Genomic DNA, 14,684 nt, shown 5'->3' on the forward strand with positions numbered 1-14,684 from the left:
GGTAAGCTGTCAGTCCCCTACAGCCTCCAGCTGCCAGTGCCTGAGGTCCCAGCACACAATGCCAGACACCAGGCCCCTGGCTCCTAGCACAAGAGGCTTGGGACAGTCAGTGTCTCCTGTGTTCCAGCAGGAGAGCTCAGCTTTAAAAGCCACAAATTAGGCAAATATCATGAGCAAAAAGCAGAAAGAGACGCTGACTATAGATTTTTTCTGTGGGGACAGGGAACAGCAAAATATAAATTCAGAAGAGGACAATATTGTCAGTATGCCTATATCCAGAACCTCAAAGGGGAATATGAACTGATCTCAAGCACCAAAAGCCTACTTGGAAGAGGTAAAGAAAGATTTTAAAAGGGATAAGGAATGAAACTACATCCTGCTAAAAGGTACCGTGGACAATGAAGTAATATCAATACTAAACATATATGTACCAAGTGGTATAGCATCCAAACTCTTAGAGGAAAGGTTACAGGTTAAAGTGAGTTACAGGAAGAAATACACAACAAAACTATACTAGTGGGGGACCTCAACCTCCCTGTCTCAGAACTAGATAAATCTAAATGCAAAATGAATAAGAAAGAAATTAAGGAGGTGATCAGAATCTTAGGAAAGTTAAACATGGTAGACCTCTGGAGAAAATTAGATGGATATAGAAATGAATATACCTTTTCTCAGTCGTATGTGGCGCATACCAAAACTAGGGCATAAAACCTCATAATCCCATGCTGAAAAGCAAAACATTAAATGTATCCTTTCAGACTATAATGCCATAAAAATTACATGTAATAAATGGCCATGGAAAGATAGAATAAAACTTAATTGGAAACTAAATAATCTAATCCTAAAGAATAAATCAGTCAAACATCATGGAATTAATTTCATCCATGAGAATGACAACAATGAGACAACATAACAAAATTTATAGGATGCAGACAAAGCAGTTCTTAGGGGAAATTTTATATCTCTCAATGCTTACATGAGTAAAATAAAGAGGAGATCAGTGAATTGTGCATGCAACTAAAAAAGCTAAAAAAAGAACAAATTCAGAAATCCCAATTAAATACCAAATTAGAAATTCTGAAAACCAAAAGAGAGATTAATAAAATTGAAATTAGTAAAACTATTTATTATAGATAATAAAATAATAAATAATACAATTAAGCTGGTTTTATGAAAAAAACAATAAAATAGATAAACCTTTAGTTAATCTGGTTTTAAAAAGAAAGAAGAAAACCAAATTACCAGCTTCAAAAATGAGAAGGGTGAATTCACCACCACTGAAGAGAAAATTAAAACAATAATTAGGAGTCATTTTGCCCTACTGTGTGCCAATAAATTTGACCATTTTAGTGAAATGGATGACTATTTATAAAAATATAAATTGTCTAGATTAACTAAAGAGGAAATAAAATTCTCAAACAACCCTATTTCAGAAAAAGAAATTGAACAAGCCATCAATGAAGTCCCTAAGAAAAAATCTCCAAGGTCAAGTGGATTTACAAGTGAATTCTATCAAACGTTTAAGGCACAATTAATTCCAATACTATATAAACTATTTGGGAGAATAGGCAAAGAAAGAATCCTACCAAATTTTTTTGTACAAAAATGGTGCTGATACCTAAGCTGGGAAGAGCCAAAACAGAGACTGAAAGTTATAAATCAATTTCCCTAATGAGTACAGATGCAAAAATTTTAAATAAAATATTACTGAGGGGTTAAAGCAGTTTATCATGAAGATAATACACAATGACCAGGTAGGATTTATACCAGGAATGCAGACCTGGTTCAGTATCAGGAAAATTATCAGCATAATTGGCCATATCAGCAAAAAAACTACCAAAAATCATATGATTATCTCAATAGATGCAGAAAAAGTTTTTGACAAAATACAACACCCATTCCTATTAAAAACACTAAAGAGCCTAGGAATAAATGGAATCTTCCTTAAAATAATAAGTAGCATCTACTTAAAACCAGCAGTGAGCATTATATGTAATGGGGATAAGTGAGAAGCATTTCCAATAAGATTGGGGGTGAAATAAGTATCTCCATTATTACCACTATTATTAAATATGGTACTAGAAATGTTAGTGTTAGTAATAAGAGAAGAAAAGAAAAAAAATCAAAGGAATTAGAATAGGCAAGGAAGAAACAAAATTATCAATTTTTGGAAATGATTTGATGGTATAATATTAATATGTATACTATATAGAATTTTACTTTGGTGTTAAAGAAGATCAAAATATACAACCAGAAGAAGAAAACAAAGTCAGAACTCCTACATCAAAAGCCTCCAAGAAAAAAATACGAATTGGTCTCAGACCACAGAAGAGCTCAAAAACGATTTTGAAAATCAAATAAGAGAAGAAGAGGAAAAACTGGAAAGAGAAATGAGAGTGATGCAAGAAAATCATGAAAAACAAGGTAATAGCTTGTTAAAGAAGACCCCAAAAATGCTGAAGAACACCTTAAAAAATAAACTAACCCAAATGGTAAAAGAGATCCAAAAAGCCAATGAGGAGAATGCCTTAAAAAGCAGAATAGCCCAAATGGAAAAGGAAGTCCAAAAGCTCACTGAAGAAAATAATTCCTTAAAAATTAGAACAGCAAAAATGGAAGCTAATGAATGTGAGAAATAAATAAATTATAAAACAGAACCAAAAGAATGAAAAAGTAGAAGACAATGTGAAATATCTCATTGGAAAAACAACTGCCATGGAAAATAGATCCAGGAAAGATCATTTAAAAAAATATTGGATTACCTGAGGGCCATGATTACAAGAAGAGCCTATACATCATCTTTCAAGAAATTATCAAGGACAATTATCCTGATACTCTAGAACCAGAGGATAAAATAGATTTTAAAGAATCCACTGATCACCTCCTGAAAGAGATCCCAAAAGGAAAACTCCTAGGAATACTGTAGCCAAACTCCAGAGCTCCCAGGTCAAGGAGAAAATATTGCAAACAGTCAGAAAGAAATAGTTCGAGTATTGTGGAAATACAATCAGGATAATACAAAATCTAGCAGCTTCTACATTAAGGGATCAAAGGGCTTGGAATATATTTCAGAAGTCAAAGGAGCTAGGATTAAAACCAAGAATTACCTACCTAGCAAAACTGAGTATAATATTTCGGAGAGGGGGAAATGGTCATTCAATGAAATAGAGGACTTTCAAGCATCCTTGATGAAAAGACCAGAGCTGAATAGAAAATTTGACTTTCAAATATAAGAAACAAGAGAAGCATGAAAAAGTAAACAGGAAAGAGAAATTATAAAGGACTGTCTACATTCCTACATGGAAAGATAATATTTGTAACTCAAGACTTTTCTCAGTATTAAGGTAGTTGGAGGGAATTTATATTTATATATATATGTGTGTGTGTGTGTTTGTGTGTGTGTGTGTGTGTGTGTGTGTGTGTGTGTGGAGAGAGAGAGAGAGAAAGAGAGAGAGAGAGAGAGAGAGAGAGAGAGGACAAAAGGTGGATTGAATATGAAGGAATGATATCTAAAAAAATAAAATTAAGGGGTAAGAAAGGAATATATTGGGAAAAGGAAAAAGGGAGAAATAGAATTGGGTAAATTATCTCCTACATAAAAGAGACAAGAAAAAGGTTTTTCCATGGAGGGGAAGGGGAGGGAAGAGAGAAGGAAAGAGTGAACCTTACTCTCATCAGACTTGGCATAAGAAGGTAATAACACGCACACTCAATTTGGTATGAAAAATTTATCTAACACTACAGAAAAGTAGGGGAAAAGGGGATAACTGGGGGTGGTGGAGAATGATAGAAGAGAGGGCAAATGAGAGAGGGATAATTAGAAGTAAATACTTTTGAGGAGAGACAGGGTCGAAAGAGAAAATAGAATAAATGGGGGTCAGGATAGAATGGAGGGAAATATAGTTAGTCTTTCACAACATGACAGTTATGGAAATGTTTTGCATGACTACACATGTATAACTTATATGAAATTGCTTGCATTCTCAATGGTAGTGGATGGGGAGGGAGGAAGGGAAAGAAGTTGGAACTCATAGTTTTAAAAACGAATGTTAAAAATTGTTTTTACATGCAATTGGGAAATAATACATACAGGTAATGTGGTATAGAAATCTATCTTGCCCTACAAGAAAATAGAGGGGAAGAGGATAAGAGAAGGGAGGGGTATAATAGAAGGGAGGGCAGATTAGGGAAAAGGGTAATCAAAATGTACACTTTCTTGAGGTGGACAAAGGGGAGAGATGGGGAGAAAACTTGGAACTCACAATCTAGTGGAAGTGAGGGTTGAAAACTAAATAGAAGTAAATTAATAATATTAAAAAAGAAACAGTGTGGTAGATCAGTGGAATAGATTAGGTACACAGGACACAGTAGTCAATGACTATAGTAATCTATTGTTTGATAAACCCTAAGACTACATTGGCTGGAATAAGAACTCACTATTTAACAAAAACTGTTGGGAAAACTGGAAAATAATACGACAGAAACAGGTATAGACCAACATCTTACACTGTATACCAAAAATAAGTCAAAATGTGTACATGATTTGTATGTAAAGGCTGATGCTATAAGCAAATTAGGAAAGCAAGGAATAGTTTACCTGCCAGATTTATGAAAAATGAAAGAATTTATGACCAAATGAGATAGAGAACTTTTTGAAATGCAAAGTGGATAATCAACTGAAAGGTGTGTGTACAAACAAAGCCAATGCAATCAAGGTTAGAAGAGAAGCAGAAAGTTAGGAAACAATTTTTTCATCCAATGTTTCTGATAAAGGTCTCATTTCTAAAGGAGAACTGAGACAAATTTATAAGAATACAAGTCATTCCCCAATTTATAAATGGTCAAAGGATATGAATAAGCAGTTTTCAGATGAAGAAATTAAAACTATCTATAGTCACATAAAAAATCAATCACTATTCATTAGACAAATGCAGATCCAAACAACTCTCAGGTACCACCTCACACCTATCAGATTGGCTAACATGACCAAAAAAGGGAAATGATAAATGTTGGAAAAGATGTGGGAAAGTTAGAACATTAATGCATTGTGGGTGCAGTTGTAAACTGATCCAACCATTCTCGAGAGCAATTTGGAACTATATCCAAAAGGTTATAAAACTGTGCATACCCTTTGAACCAATAATACCAATTGTAAATCTGTATCACAAAGAGATCATTAAAATGGGAAAAAGACCCACATGTATAAAAATACTTATAGCAGCTCTTTTTTATGGTGGCCAAGAATTAGAAACTGAGGGAACACCCATCAATTGGGGAGTGGCTAAACAAATTGTGGTATATGAATGGAATAGAATACTATTGTTCCATAATAAATGATGAGCAGGTGGACTTCAAAAAAACCTGGAAAGACTTACATGAACTGATGCTGAGTGAAGTGAGCAGAACCTGAAGAACACTGTACACAGTAACAGCAACATTGTGCAATGACTAACTTTGATAGACTTTGCTCTTCTCAGCAATGCATGGATCCAAGACAACGCCAAAAGACTCATGATAGAAAATGCTATACATATCCAAAAAAAGAACTATAGAGTCTGAATACAGATGGAAGCATACTATTTTTTCTCTCTTTTTTTGTTTCTTCTTTCTCATGGTTTCTTCCAATGGTTCTAATTATTCTTTACAATATGATAAATGTAAAAATATGTTTCATATGAGTGTATATGTATGGCCTATATCATATGGGGAGGGAAAGTTTAGAACTCAAAATCTTATGGAAGTGAATGTTGAAAACTAAAAAATTAATTAATTTTTAAAAAAGAGAATATCTTTTGTTCACATATATTCATATCTAATCTTCAGAGATCTTGGATATTAAAACTTTTTTACCAGAGAAATTTGCTGATTTTTTTTTCTCCAGTTGTTTTTCTTCGAATTCTAACTGTTGATTTTGTTTGTGAACAGCTTTTTATTTTTTGAAATTTCCTATTTTATCTTTTATTATTACCTCTATTTATTATTTGTAAAAATTCATCCTCTAGTCAGAGTGATAAAAGGCCTCTTCTCACACCTTATTATGATAAGATCATATTTAGGTTATGTATACATTTGGAGCTTATTGTGGTAAATAGTAGAAGATGCTAATCCATAATGTCTGCTAAACTGCTCTCTGGTTTTTCTCAGATAGGGAAATCTTACCCCATAGTTAGTATCCATAGATTTATTAATCAACTTTTCTAATTCTCTACTCATAACAAATAATAATTACTTGTTTGTAATATAGTTTGAGATCTGGAGCTAGTAGATCCTCTTCATTCATTCTTGCATTTTTCCACTATTTCCCTTTGCATTCTTGATCTTTTGATGCTCCATATGAATTTTGTGGCATTTTTACATATTTATACAAAATAACCTGTTAGTAGTTGAATCTAGTTAAATCTAAATTGATTTAGGAGTATCATCACTTTTATTGGCACAATCAGGCCACAAACAATTAATATTTCTCTCTTTTATCTTTCCCATATTTATGTATTAGGGCCATATTTGTTTCACAGAGTGAGGTTGGCAGGATACCATCTTTCTTTATTTTTGTAAATAATTTGTATTACTGAAATACATTTTTCTTTTAACATTGGATAGAATTCATTTACAAATCCTTCGGGCCTTGGGTTTGGTTTTTTTTTTATTGAAACTTACTTATGGCTTGTTAAATTTTTTTTTTCTAAGATCAGAGGACTTAAATTTTCTTTCCTGTTCCCTTAATCTCAGTATTTATTTCCTTTAAGTTATCAGGGTATGAGGGGCATATTGCTAGGCAAAAGAATTTCCTTTAGTTCCTCTTTTTGCACTGTGATTTTTCTTTCAACATTTTTATTTTGGTAATTTGGTTTTCTTCTTTTAAAAAATCAAATTAGCTGATGTTCTGTTTTATTAGTCTTTTCAGAAAGTCAACTCTTAGTTGTATTTATTAATTCAGTGGTAGATTTCTTTATTTCTTCTTTGGTTTTCAGAATTACTGTTTTTTTTTTTTATTTTTTGAGGGTTAGAATTGATTTGTTTCTTCTTTTAGTGCATTTTAGCTCCAAGTCTAGTTCACTGAACTCTTGTTTTTTACTTTGTTTATAGAAATGTTTAGAGATACAAATTTCCTCCATGAATGTTTGAGTAGTATCCTAAAAGTCTGGGTATGTTGACTCATTATAGTCATTTTTTGGACAAAAAATTATCTGTCGTATCTTGATTTGTTCTTCTATCAACCTATACACTTTTGGAATTATATTATCTAGTTATCATGTAAGTCTGAACCCCTTCCTCAAATTCTCAGTATTATACTTTTTATTGTTCTGAGATTAGTTTAAAATGTGTTTAATGTTTCTGCTTTTCTGCATTTTCTGAGGTTTTTATGCCCTAGTATATGGTTAGTTTTTGTAAAGATGCCAGACAAAATGAAAAAAATCCATATATTCCTTATGGCTTCCATTCAGTTGTCACCAGACATCTATTCTCATCTAATTTTCTGAAATTCTATTAGAATCCTTGTTTTTTTCTCATTTTGTTGTTGTTCTTGGCTAGAGCTCAAAATGCTATAATGAGCTCCTCAACAATAATAGTGTTACTGTTTACTTCTTCCTGTAGTTGGATTTGGATGCTATGCCATTTGGTGAAAATATATTTAGATGAATATTATTAATCTCTTATGCCTTAATGCACATCTGTTTCCCTGATAGTCTCCTTTAACCATATTTATTTTTTTCTGTTGCCTTGTCTAAAATCAGAATTGGAACTCCTGGGTTTTGTTTTAATTTGCCTGAGGAATACTAGATTCTACTTAAGCTCCTCATTTTTTAAATTAATTAATTTTTAGTTTTCAACATTCACTTTTATAAGATTTTGAGTTCCAAATTTTTCCCCTTCCTCCCTTCACTCTTTCCCATGACAGAATGTAATGTGATATAGGCTATACATGTCTAATTATATTACACATTTCTACATTAATCTTGTTGTGAAAGAAAAATCAGCACAAAAGGGAAAACCATGAGAAAGAAAAAACAAAAAAGAGAGAAAATAGTCTGCTTCAATCTGCATTCAGACTCCATAGTTTTTTCTCTGGATGTGAATAGCATTTTCTGTCATGAGTCATTTGGAATTGTCTAGATCATGGTGTTACTGAGAAGAGTTAAGTCTATCAAAGCTGAGCATCACATAATGTTGCTGTTACTATATACAAGAAAAGTTGGCTCTAATTCTTATTTACAACATGATCAATGTGAAAATGTATTTAATATGAATGCATATATCGAACCTATATAAGATTGCATGCCACTTTAGCATGGGGGAAGAGGAGGGAAGGGGAGAAAACTTGGAACTCAAAATCTTAGGGAAATGCATGTTGAAAACTAAAAATCAATTAATTTTTAAAATATGAAAATTTAAAATTTAAAGAATAAAATGCATATTAAAAAAAAGTTAAGCTCCTCATTTTAGTTCTGTTTAGTACAGGCTCTGGGGATACTATCTCAAACCTCCTTCATATTGGAAGGCTGCTGTCTTATTCCCATAGGATTCTACAGGTAACTAGAACTTCTAATGCTATTGCTCACAAGCCCTCACCAATGTGTACCACCCTCTCACTGATTACAACTTTATCTCATTTAGCCATAGAATCAATTAGCTTTTATTTTCTTTTTTAAAATTATAAACTTTTATTGTATTGCACTAAGGAATAGAAGGGTAGTTACACAATGTTCTCTCTCATTTTCTTTTCTGAACATCTAAGGTATAACTTGCAAGTCCTTAAGAATATATTTTATTATTAGATTGTAACAATAATTAGAATATCAAATTTCTTATTAAGTGCTACAGATGAAAACATTTAAAATAACTTTAAATGCATTACAAGATAATTCAGTATATAGTTTTAATAAGTTCACTTATGCTTAAGAGTTAAAGTAGATGTACCACATCACACCTATCAGATTGACTAACATGACAAAACAAGAAAATGAAAAATGTTAGAGAGGATGTAGGAAAATTGGAACACTGATTTATTGTTGGTGGAGTTGTGAGCTGATCAGAACAATTTGGAACTATGCCCAAAGGGTTATAAAAACATGCATACCCTTTGACCCAGCAATACTACTTCTAGGGTTGTATCCCAAAGAGATCATAAAAATGGGAAAAGGACCTTCATGTACAAAAATATTTATAGCAGCTCTTTTGGTGGTGGCCAAGAACTGGAAGTCAAGGGAATGCCCTTCAATTGGGGAATGGCTGAGCAAGTTGTGGTATATGAATACTATTGTACTATAAGAAATGATGAGCAGATGGACTTCAGAAATACCTGTATAGATTTATATGAACTGATGCTGAGTGAAGTGAGCAGAACCAGGAGACCATTATACACAGTAATTTAGCCACAATGTGTGAGGACTGTTTTTAATTGACTTAGTCCTTCATAGTAATGCAAGGACCTAAAACATTTCCAAAGGACTCATGGTGCAAAATGCCATCCACATCCAGAAAAAGAACTATGGAGTCAGAACACAGAATGAAGCAGACTATTTTCTCTTTTGTTATGTTTGGTTTTGTTAAGTTTTATTCCTGCTTTCTCCCATTCATTTTAATTCTTCTATGCAACATAACTAATGTGAAAATATGTTTGATAAGAATGTATGTGTAGAGCCCCTATAAGATTGCAGGCCATCTTGGGGAGGGAAGTATGAAGGAGGGGACAGAAAATTTAAAACTTATAGAAGTGGTTGTTAAAAATTGAAAACAAATAAATAAATAAATTTGGAGGAAAAAAAGAATTAAAGTATATGAATTTTAAGGGACTATTATGGGAAATTCCTAGGTCATGAAATATATAGGGCTAAAATTAAAATGTTAAGAAAAATACATATCCATGTAATCTTCTACATGACATATGAAGAAACCCATAAGACTTTCCACAGTCACATATACAGAATTTTCAATCCTTCAAATGTGCTTGATCTCTACAGCCTAGTTTGTAATAAGTCAATATTTCAGTAAAACCAGAATAAATGACTACAAACTCCTGTGAACAAAACTTCCAACAGACTAAGGACAATCTGTAATTGATACAATTACTCAGAAAATTGTGACTGTTCCTAGGGATGACCCTTTTATATTCATAATATGTAATTCCATTTAATTTCTTTGTCTAAGCATAATGATAAAAACAGTCTTTCCTTAAACCAAAAATGTGGATGCACTTCAAAAATAAAGTCTTTTTTTTAAAGTAACTGATCATATTGCATAAGCTAATATTTGAAAGAGGTTCTCATTGGATAGAATCCTTTCACTTTGTGGCTTTTATTTGCACTTAGCAGCTAGGTGCTGCAGTGGATAGAGCACCAGTGCAGGAGTCAGGAGGATCTGAGTTCAAATCTCACCTCAGATACTTGACACTCACTAGCTGTGTGACCTTGGGCAAGTCACTTAACCCCAATTGCCTCATCCTGGGTCATCTCCAGTCATCCTGATGAATATCTGGTCACTGGATTCAGATGGCTCTGGAGGAAAAGTGAGACTGGTGACCTGCACGGTCCTCCCTCACTCAAAACAAAGTCACATGCAAGTCATGTCATTATTTCTCTGATGGCATGGTCTTCTTTGGCAACGAAGGATGAATACATATCACATATTTGTTTGCACTTAACTGTACTGAGTCTGTCTCCTTAAGAGCTCACCAAAAACATAAATCATGCCATATAGGTTGTAAAAAAAATTATAGGTAAAAAGTTAATTTGCACCATCCTTCTTTCTGACAGTATGCTAGAATATCAGCATTCATGATGGTTGTAGGATCATAGAGTCCTGGTCTACTCATCACTGGTCAACTCATGGACCACCAAATAGAATATGGCCAGAATGGCATATATTAAGACCCAGTGTGAACCGCTCTACTGAATAGAGAAACATGACACAGGAGAAAACATGGATGAGATATTTGGGAAGTACAAGAAGACTGAGTCTATTACAGTGGTCTACACTGCAGGGATTCTTAAACTTTTTCCACTCACTAACACTTTTCAGTTTGGGCAGTGTTCCTTGGCATTGCATGTCCTGAGGGCATGTGCAACACAAAGCTTATTCTTTGCATTCAGAACCACAGTGAAATTGTGGCACTGCCAGAAACATCTCAGATTCATTACACATTTGATTTTTAATTAACTTTTAGTCATCGTACATTCAGAAACCTTTTACTGTTGCCAAAGTTTTCATGACCCTTCATGGGGTCCAAATCCAAGGTTTAAGAAGCACTGGTCTGTAAGATTCTTGTAATCAATCTTCTGTTCATCAAATACTATAAAGTGCCAGATGGAGAAGAAGATGAGCAGCAGCACCAACATGTAGCAGAAGGAAGCAAACGTGAATGCCATGACCCAAAGAAAAGAGGTAAACAGTGGTGGCTGATTTGATTCAGGGAAGAGCCAATGTGGAGACTCCCTAATAAAATCATTCACTTCCCACAGATCACCACCACCACAGATGAGGTCCTCAAAGCCCTGCTGCCTCAATTAGCTTCAAAAAGCAGGTATTTGCTAAATTGGTATAAACATTCTCCCAAACCAGTCTAGGGAAAAGTGAATTCAAGTTATGAGAGAACATCTGGTAAAGAAAGGGGCAGCTCACCATTCCTATTTGCTGAAAATCCTTTCAGCCTCTTCATGGAGTCCTCATGAATTTCCCTTTGAGCATGGTCTAGTCTTCCACTGGACTCCTTGTAGAATCATGAAGCTAATTTTCCTCAGTTTCTGCTTGGCTCTCAATTCCTACCATGAGTCTCCTGGGGACACTTCTAAGAAGGCTATGGGAAGTCCAAAATCTTCTAACCTTTCAAAATTCAGAGGTCATCCTCTGCTCAAAGTTGGGACCAGGCTTTCTCCACCTGCCCACCCCACAAGTGATTCCCTTTCAGGGGATTAGCTAAAGCTACTCTCTCCAGGCTGGTCTACCACTGGAATTACTGGTTGTAAATATGCTTGCAGTTTTATCCAAGCCCCACACACATAACCATCTCAACTAATCTCAATATATTTCCTTCGTAAAATTATTTCATTTCATTCAGTGACTTGCTCTCCTTCCAAACTGATTAAAAACTTCTCAATACCTAGTTTAGTGACTTTCAGTAGAGGTATTCTCCTCTAATAAAGTTATCAGGGTATAGAACATCTTGTTATTTACATACAGTATTTATTATGCACCAGGTACTGTGCTAGGTGCTTAGGATACAAATATTTTTAAAACTTCAATTTTACTTTCTGAATATATTATTTATAATTTATTTATATCTGAAATCCCTCCTTCCCATTTCCCCCTCCCTCACCCATTGAGATGACAAAAAAAAATGTTGCAAATATTTATGACAAGTAAAACAAATTTCTTCATCAGGGATCCCCCTACCTGTCTGCCCTGCTACAAGAAAGAAATATATTTCAATCTGTACTCAAGTTCTGTATCTGGAAAGGGATAGAATGTTTCATAATGAGACCTTCAGATTTGTGGTTTTTCATTATATTGGTCAGAGTCTTTCAAAGTCATCTTTACAATATTGTTTTTATGTAAATTGTTCAAGGAGTTTACATTCTAATGGGAAAAGACTATATCTAGTGAGGTAAGGCAAAAGCCCCTCTATTGAGTCAGGTATCCAAAGGGTACTCAAGGAGCTCAACGTTCTTATGGAGATGAAGATGAGACGGAAGATGATAGAGTAGGGTAGGTATGATCCTTAAGACAGAGGAGTTATTCTAAGTGGGTAGGATGATTTGTTGATTCAATCTCCCCCACCTTTACACTTTCTGAATCTTTATGGTTCATGTGTATTTCTTACAGACAACATTTTTATTTCTTTGCATTCTGCTTTCTAATCCATTCTGATACCCTCTTCTATTTTATGAATAGTTTATTTCATTCACATTCTTGGTTTTGATTCTTAAGTGTTTTCCTTTCATCATAACCTATAAAAAAGTTTACTCTCTTTGACACCCTCCCTTTACAAAGGAAAAAAGGTGACAAAAGAAACAGAGTGGAAGCATTGCTAGCAGACCATAATTGGAATGATCTGATTCTGCCTTCTTTGCCTTTCCTTTCCTTTTCCAACCCATCTTAGTCAACCAAATCTAATCCTTCCATCTTCTCCTTTTATACCCTGCCTCACAATTTATTCTTCATAATTGAAGTTTGTTTTACTTGTAACTATTCCTTTCCCAACTCTATCCTTTCTCTTAAATCCTGCCTCTTGCCTTTTCCTATCTCCACCCATCATCATGTTCATTTTAATGTGGTGGGGGAGAGGGGGAGAGTCAGACTTTCCTTTCTTGGTTCAAGTAAGAGTGATGTACAAGTAAGTTATCCATTGAAGTAATCACAGCTATCTATAGCCATCTGAAACAATGCTCTAAATCAATATTGATTGGAAAAACATGAATTAAAACAATTCTGAAGTACTACTCACATCTACTAGATTGGCTAATGGGACCAAAGAGGAAAATGACAAAGTTGGAGGGGATGTGGGAAAAATTGAGACACTGATGCACCATTGGTGAAGTTGTGAACAAATTCAACCATTAGATAGAGCAATTTGGAGGTATTTCCAAATATTTATAGCAGCTCTTTTCTGGTGGCAAAGAATTGGAAATTGAGAGGATGCCTATCAATTGGAGAATGGCTAAACAATTTGTGGTATAAGAATGTGATGGATTACTAGTGTGCTATAAGAAATGTTGAGCTAGATGCTCTCAGAAAAATATGGAAAGATTTACATGAATTGATATAAAATGAAATGAGTAGAATCAGGAGAACATTGTATACAGTAACAATGATGGGGGATGATCAACTGTGAATAATTTAGCTATTCTCAGCAATAAAATGATCCAAGACAGCTCTGAAGGACTTATGATAAAAAAAATGCTGTCCATCTCCAGAAAGAGAAATGGTGTAGTCTGAGTACAGATCAAAAGATACTTTTTAAAAATTTCTTAATATTTCTTGGGTTTTTATTTTGGTCTGTTTTCTTTTACAACATGATTAATATGGAAGTATGTTTTGTATGACAACACATGTATAACCTATATCAAATTGCTTGCCTTCTCAATGAGGGGATGGATAGGGAGGGAGAGAATTTGAAACAATTTTTAAAATGAATGTTGGAAATTATTTTTACATGTTATTGGAGGAAAATAAAATACTAACCCTTTAAAAATGTTTTTAAAAAGTGATATTCATGAGATGACTGCTCTCCCCATCCCTGCCTTCATGTTTATCTATTTTTCTAATGAAATTTTAATTATGAAAAATAGTAAATTACTCCTTCTTCTTCCTTCTTTCTTCCTGCATATATTTCTTTTCCCACTGATATTCTTTATTCTCAGATCCAAACAAAACAGCACAAACTGAATTTGTCTTTCTTGAGTCATTCTTTGTTAAAAAACAGTGAGATTTTAGAAGGTACAATAATAGTCTTTTTCCTCACTATTTGGTTGTAAGCATTCAATCATCATTTAGCCTTTTCAAGTTGCACAATATATTTGCCCAAGTTCTTCCTGACTCCTATGTTTGCATTTCAAAGATTGAAGATTCTACCCAGCTCTGATTTTCTCAATATGAATGTTTTTTAAACTTCTTTATTCTATTAAAGGACCATTTTCTCCTTTATAGAATTAGATGCTTTTGCAGATTGTTATTTTTTTATTGCAAAT

The 14,684-nt window shown here is 33.8% G+C and overlaps 1 pseudogene; it reads right to left on the reverse strand.

Annotated features, from left to right (window-relative positions):
- Positions 1-10,638: 10,638 nt before the first annotated feature.
- On the reverse strand, positions 10,639-11,366 carry LOC140508017 (protein cornichon homolog 1 pseudogene; annotated as a pseudogene).
- Positions 11,367-14,684: the final 3,318 nt, after the last annotated feature.

This window comes from Notamacropus eugenii, chromosome 5 (assembly GCF_028372415.1).
Source record: "Notamacropus eugenii isolate mMacEug1 chromosome 5, mMacEug1.pri_v2, whole genome shotgun sequence".
Classification (NCBI taxonomy): Eukaryota; Metazoa; Chordata; class Mammalia; order Diprotodontia; family Macropodidae; genus Notamacropus; species Notamacropus eugenii.